General features: G+C 32.9%; 1 long non-coding RNA gene across 1 annotated transcript; it reads right to left on the bottom strand.

Moving 5' to 3' along the window:
- Positions 1 to 1018: 1018 nt before the first annotated feature.
- LOC143059491 (uncharacterized) lies at positions 1019 to 7180 on the bottom strand. The gene is made up of 3 exons (XR_012973488.1): positions 7023 to 7180; positions 4938 to 5196; positions 1019 to 1098 (listed from the first exon to the last, which is right to left on the bottom strand). It is a non-coding gene; the product is annotated as an uncharacterized LOC143059491 (long non-coding RNA).
- Between the last annotated feature and the right edge of the window lie 615 nt (positions 7181 to 7795).

The raw sequence follows: 7795 nt of genomic DNA, 5'->3' as shown, positions 1-7795 counted from the left end.
TCTTTTCTTAGTATATTTTTTTTTTCCCGTTATTTTTTTTCCCACAGGAAATTTTATTTCTCTAAATTTATAAAAAAAATCTTGACCTTTTAAGAGATTTAAAAAAACATGAAGTACATTTTAACAAGTACAAATGAATTACATGACACTGGTTTGTTAGAACTCATTTTAGACTTGAACGCTGAAACGCTGAAGTAAATTCACTAAATTTTGAATAGCTAGCACATACATCTTACATAAAACAATAGTGAAAAACACCAAATACATATAACTATCTAATATTAATAAGGGGGAGACAATAAGGAGGGGGAAATCTGACGAATTGGTTATTTGCACTTTTTAACAGTGGCGGATAGAGAACTTTTCATAAGGGGGAGGGTGCTGACTGACCTAAGAGGGGGCCCTCTCCAGTCATGCTGCAGTGATTCCCTATATAATCAACCATTTTTTCCCACAAAAGGGGGTTGGACCCCCAGGGCCCCTTCCCCTGGATCCGCCTATGTTTAATGTGCAGTAAACTGAAAGGCCCTATGTACAGTAGAAGGGGTGAACATGCGTCCCCGATTCCTATCCCCTACTCCCAGGCTAATATTTGGTTAAAGAAATTTTTAGAACATATCTATTCTTATCCTTCAAGACTTTTTTCTAATTCTAACACTTTTTGAAGCTTACATATTTGTTTGACTATTTTAAACATAGAGGGTTCAAAAGTAAGAGAATGTGATTTTACAAAATAGGTACTAATTGTTACCTTATGCACTACAACCACTAAGTAGAATGTTTAACAGTACACTACTATTAGCTAGTTTTGGCACATTGGTAAACAAAGCCATTCATTTCTCCGGTAATAACAGTAGTAATGAGACTATGTAAAGTCATTTCAAGATGAAATATGATCAATTAATTAAACACAAATAATAATTCTACAACAGATAAATGCATTGTAACACAATATCAACAAAACATTATAAGATCAAAAACCAAAATTAGTTTTAAGAAATTTCTTAGTTTGTCTCTTCCTGCAGTTCTCTGGTAATAGTATTATTAGTTCACATAAGAATGTACTTTGTTTCCGTTTCTCTGTTGCCTTTGTTTTATCTAAAAAAAAAAGTAAAGTACAACCTAATTGTGTTCTCTGTCTAAAACATAAAGATGTATCAATAACATGAACTTAACTAGAATAATACACCAATATTCATAAAAACAACATAATTTTATTTTTAATCTGACTAAGGGATATGATCAAGTCCACTCCTCTACTCTTGGCAGTTGAAGATAGAATTTTGTATCAGTGTTGTTATGATTATTTTGGTCCCAGTTGTAACTTGTAACATTCAATTAAAATTAAGGGCCTTTAACATGTTTAATGAGCATGTGTGAATGTAGAAAAAAAAATAAAGGGTTGCTATGTGGTGATTGTGCATCATTCTGAACCCAACAAAAACATTATAAGACAACAATGAGTGACAATTTGAAAGTTCTTAATCAACTTAATTCCTGTATGTTACTTTCATACGCAAAATTAATGTGTGAATATCAATTTATCCTTCTGGTTCCTGCTTCAAGGAATGTATGGTATACTAGTGGACAAAATCATTTTTAAAACCTCAACACTTCAGAGAGTGCAAGTGTTGCAATTGGTCAATAATGTTACAAAAGAACAATTACTCCTATAATGCAATTCTCATAGGGTACCAGTGGTATTCTTTATTCTTTTCATCGAAGACTATAGAGAAAAAATGGGTAGCAGTTCCTGTATCTAGATATTTCAGTGTTGCATAAAAATCAAAACCATATACATGGTCATGCCGCAAAAATGGATAGTGTGTTTTTTGTTGTTTGGATATACAAGTACCCGGCCATGGCCACTATGTGTTTTTGTTTTATGTATTTCTATTTATCCACCTGATGAGTTAAGCCTTTTTCAATTGAATTCATAGTTCGTTCTTTCAAGTGTTGTACTTTTATGCCACTTTCTTAGGTACGGAGAGGTTTTGGATGCCGCTCACATGTTTAAGTGAAAGTTTAAGCGCTATAAAACCAGGTTCAAAACACCATTTTCTGCACTTCAAATGCTTGTACCAGGTCAGAAATATGGCAGTTGTTGTCCATTCGTTTAATGTGTTTTTTTATTTGATTTTGCCATGTGGTAAGGGACTTTCCGAATGAATTTTCCTCTGAGCTCTATACTTTTGTGATTTTACTTTTTAACCCCGCTACATTCTGTATGTATGTGTGTATCCCAAGTAGAAGCCAATAATTCAGAGATTGTCGTTTGTTGATCCGATACATATTTTTTTCTTTGACTTTTTTGTACATGAATTAGGCCGTTTTCTTGTTAAAATTGATTTACATTTGTCATTTTGTGCTGTTGTATAGCTGATCGACTACAGGGTATGGAGTTTTCTCATTGTTGAAGGCAGTACGGTGATATAAAAATGCTGCTCAAAACATCGACTACATGTACTCTTTCACTTAAAGAAAAAAGAAAATTTTAATGACCTTGAAGTGAAGATTTTTACACATATTTTCTATAATTTGTTAAATGTTATTTTGATTTTCCACACCAAATTGGACAAGCTTTTAATAAGAAGTAATTGCAATCATGTGTCGTGCAATACAAGATTCTAGTCAGAGTACCATCTTAAAAGAAATCGCTGTGTAGTTGAAATGGGCATAACATTGTAACCATTGTCAAGCAAAGATGATAAAGTGTAAGAAACAACAGACAAAAATTTTTAAACTATGCATGAATCGAATCATTGATAACAGAGTAATAAAAAATGTTAATAAATATAGGAAGATGTGGTAAACGTGACAATAAGACAACGCTTCATCCACGTCACAAGTTATAAAAGTAAATCATTATAAGTTCAGATACGGTCTTCAACACAGAGCTTAGGCTCACACCGAACAGCAAGCTATAAAGGGCCGCAAAATAACTATTCAAACAATAAAACTGTCTTATCTATATAAACTAGATGCTCCGCAGGGCGCAGCTTTACACGACCGCAAAGGTCGAACCCTGAACAAATGGGCAAGTATGGACACAACATTTAAGCTTGGTACTGTCTGAATTTGGAATGTGGTCAAATATGTTACATACTAGTAATATCGGTTTTGACACACAATAAATGTGGTATAAAAGCTTGTAAATCTATAGCTATTGCTCGTTACTGTCACTGTGCAAATTGAAGATTTCATCTGGAACCTTACAGTACAATTTCAGCGTGATCCATACACTCTAACACAAGTTATTGTCTGAAACTAGAAAAATGCTTCTTTTTTGCCCTTTTTTTGCCTCTAATTCCTTCATGATTGGGGCAATTAACCCCAAACTCAATTCCATCATTCCTTTTGTTACATGAAACATGTGGTACAATTTCAGAGAGATCCATACACTTACACACAAGTTATTGTTTGGAAACTAGAAAAAAGGCTGGTTTTGGACCCCTTTTTGGCCCTTCATACTTATATTGTTACCATAACCCCTAAACAGAATCATAACCTTCTACTTGTGGTTTTTAATATTGTGGTAAAATTTCAAACCATTAAAAATATTCATACACAAGTTATTATCCTTAAACTAGAAAAATGCTTGTTAAGGACCCTTTTGGGCCTCTTATTCCTAACCAGATGGCTTCGGTACAGTCTCTCGGAACACTTAGCAAAAGGTGATTATAAGATAGAACAAGATGCTTCATTGCTCACATTTATATTTTTATTTACAATTGATGCATGAAATAATGCAACCGTTGTAACGTTTGCTTTAATTTCAGAGATACAAGTCAAGAACTGCATTTCCCCCTGTTGTCTATTCTATAAAACGCTTCCCGAAGTGGGGCGTCCGTTTGGCTGTGCGGGATGTATCAAGTTCGCAGTCACGTCTGGTCAGAAGGGGGACGTTAAATCCGATGCCTCGTGTAAAGAGAGTGCCACGCTCTTTGCACGTTAAGAACCCTTGCAACAACTCTTTGAGGGGTCCGTAGGTGGCCTGTTGCAAGGCAAAATTTCTGTCTCTATCCAATATACCCTCATTTGCCAGTGGCAGTCCAAATTTCCCCGACCATTATCCTCTATTATAACAACCTACCCTTTGTATTTATTGTGAATTTGTTCTCGTCCTGAATATGCATGAAATATTTGCCACTGGACGTTAAGCAACCAACAATCAATCAATCAATCTATTCTTAGCCATGTCTGCCATGTTGGTTGGTTAGGGGGGTCATCGAACACATAACTATATACCAAAATGCAGATTTTGGCCAAGTTTGATTAAATTTGTCTCAGTTGTTTCAGGAGAAGACTTTTGTTAAAGATTACGAAAACATTTTAAATTTGACTTTAAAGAGAAATAACTCCTTATGGGGTCAATTTATCATTTTGGTCAATTGACTTATTTGTAGATCTTACTTTGCTAAACATTATTGCTGTTTACAGTTCTATCTCTATCAATAATAATATTCAAGATAACAACTAAAATTTCAGGCCTCAAAGTTATTCAGGTACAAAAAAAACAACAATTTACAGCTTGTCCGATCGTCTGAAAATTTCAGGACAGATGAATATGGACCAGAAAACCAATTGTTTCTTGTCAAATTTGATCTAAATGATTTGGATGCAGAGATATAAGCCAAAATCTAAATTTTACCCCCAGTTGTTCTATTTTTAGCGATGGCGGTCATCTGGGTTTGTTGTTCGGATCATTGGACATATTTTTAAACCAGATACCCCAATGTTGATTGTGGCCAAGTTTGCTTAAATTTTGGCTCAGAAGTTTCATCAGAGAAACATTTTGTAAAAGTTAACGGACGACGGATGAAAGACGCCGGCCGACGGACGCCTAGTGATGAGAAAAGATGACTTGGCCCATTGGGCCAGGTGAGCTAAAAATCAGATCATTATTAAAAAAAATAAAAGAATAATTATATTCCTACCAGATTCTTTTCTTGAGCTGCTCTGTTTTTTCCATTTCTTTTTTTATTTAAAAACTATTTTCCTATGCTGATGTGTTTGTTTTTCTCCACAATCTTTGTTAACTTTTAAAGTACTGTTTTGCTTGGTTTTATTCTTTGAGGAGGGTTGTTTTGTGTTTTTTTTCTTTCCAGATGAGCATGATGTGCCATTTAAGGAGGTTGGTTTCCGTTTCCCTTGTGAGTTTTCATTTGTCTTTTTCTTTTCTTCTGGCATTTCCACCTAGTACAAAAAAGAAAAAAGAACATATTTGTTTTACTTTTAGATGGACAAAATTTTCTATTTCATTTATTTTTTACGGAAGCCTTTTAGCGTCGTGCTTATTTACTTTTTACAATTGAATGCTTCTTTTTGTAAATTTATTGGGGTGTAAAAGGGTTGACCGAAGTACATTTTGTATGAAGCGCGGAAGCGCTTCATTCTAAAAAATGTACGCACGGTCAACGCTTTTACAACCCTATAAAGTTACAAAAAGAAGCATTCAATACTTATAATTACATTTTTTAGCTAGGATTATAAAAACACGATTTTCATGAAGTTAAATTTTTAAATTCACCTGTGCACTTTATTGTGGGACCTCGTGTCATCATGAATTAAATGTTATTGTCTCATGCAACTGCTTACGGAATAACATGTGATGTGCAATTAGCCAATCAGAATAACGTATTATAATTAAACATACATACAATGTAATTATTTTGATATAACAAATTATTAATTTGATATAAGAAGTTATCTTTCTGATATAATAGATTATCAATATGAAGAGTTTATTTGATATAACAGGGTATAGATATAACAGATTCACGGGTGTCATTCGGTTTGTCGAGAGAAATGATCGTGAAAGAATATCTATTAACGGCGGTCAAGTATTGAGAGACGATCTTGAAAGATAGTTATCGAGAAGACATATGAAAGGTTAATACATATGCTAATTTAATTAATTACACAGACAAATTTACGACAAAATAAAACCGTCTGTCAAATGGTTCAACATTATGGTCAATATGTGAGAATATCCAGTTTTAAAAGTACATAGTTATTACAAATCAACAAAAGACAGATTGCTTCTCGACATTTCACTGACAAAAACAATGTAAACAAACATGAATTTTTCACAAATTAGACTAGAAAACCTACTTTAATACAAATAAGGGCATTCTATTTGAATTAATCAAATGGTTCTCATTGTCATTTTGTATAAACATAATCTGAAACTTGATAAATAGAGAACTATTTACACAAAAATTTATTTTTCGGATCGAAGCGAACCTCCTGCTAGAGAAGGAAGATAAAGACTAAGTAACAGATAACAGGTAATAGGTATAAAAAAGGGGAGCCCTCGGTGCCTAAAACACGGAAATGGAAAACGCGGAGAAATTTGTATATATCTCTGGAACCGCTAAAGATAGATTAATAATTAAAACGGATTTGAAAAGCTTATACAATATACTATCAGCTCAAAAAATGATTTAGGTATGCCTTTTCTCCAAAAAGATGACCGGAATTAGTCTCTCTTAGCGTGACTTGCAATTCGTTTTGGAACCTTAAATCTTAATTTCACGAATTTAAAACCTGGTCAAAATCTGTAAAATGATTCTTAAAGATAATTTTTATGTAAAATAATATGATATAAAGAAATATACAATGTATAATATGTATTTACATTATGTAAAAAGGTTTAAAAATTGACCGGGGGGAACTGACCAGAAGTCTTCCTTGTTTATAAAAGATGAAGTCAAATTTTCAACTTTGAACTAAAACTTAACAAAAAAATAAAAAGCCCGGTCAAAATCGTGAACATGATTTTTAAAAACAATTTAATTACAAAATATATATATATAATCCGACACGAATAATCGATCTGATGCTTCTTAGACGAGAATTAAAACTAACGACCATATATCGCATTTATTTGAAATATGAAAATTGTTACCAGTAACATATTTATATGTTAGATATACGGTTCCCAGATGTTACGTTCACATACAAAATAAACAATACTTTAGATATTACTTGTATCAAATGTTTGTGAAATTTCTACTTACCGTGTCAGTATGTGGTGCAACCACAAGTGCTATCATAGCTACCGTTCCAGAAAGCAGTTTTTTTCGATATATTCTCCTCAATAATAAAAACATCCGATTTTTAACACAAATTTAAAATTTTGAATACTTCTGTCCAAACATATGATGTGTTAATAATTGAATATTGCTTACAAATGAACTGTTTCATACCACCCGTCTATTAAATGAAAGAAATGCAGTTAGGAGGCATGTTGTGCACCCAGTGTGATGTCACGTTTTGTGCACTGTGTGATGCGTTTGATGATACGACTAGTTTAGGGTCAATAAACATATTAATTCTGTTAATATGTAAACGGGCATGCATTTCCCATCGTTATTAAAATAAGTATATGTATCGCTTCCTCGTCTCCTTTCCATACTTTACAGATCGGACGGTTATCAAATCCCTATCAGTTCTTACGACATAAACAAAACTTTCGAATATCATTTATACACATAACGTTGAGGTTTTCCGTTGAATAAACGAATCAAAATCTGACTTATATGACAATAGAAGAGAAATGAAATTCTTTAATTGATATAAAGAAACTTGAAAATATAAATCAAACATGCTCGTATAAGTGTCATGCATGCACGGTGAACGTATAATAAACAACAAATTCTTGATCTTTAGTCTATTATATATATTCAAAACTAATTAGTTTACTCACAAGTAAATAATGGTTTGGCCACAAGTAAAACATATTTATATATATTCCATAAAAAAAATAATATCACATGTCTTCAAAAATTGG

This window comes from Mytilus galloprovincialis, chromosome 14, assembly GCF_965363235.1.
Source record: "Mytilus galloprovincialis chromosome 14, xbMytGall1.hap1.1, whole genome shotgun sequence".
Lineage (NCBI taxonomy): Eukaryota > Metazoa > Mollusca > Bivalvia > Mytilida > Mytilidae > Mytilus > Mytilus galloprovincialis.
The sequence above is the reverse complement of the archived record's forward strand: the minus strand, read 5'-3'. Positions and strand labels throughout refer to the sequence as shown.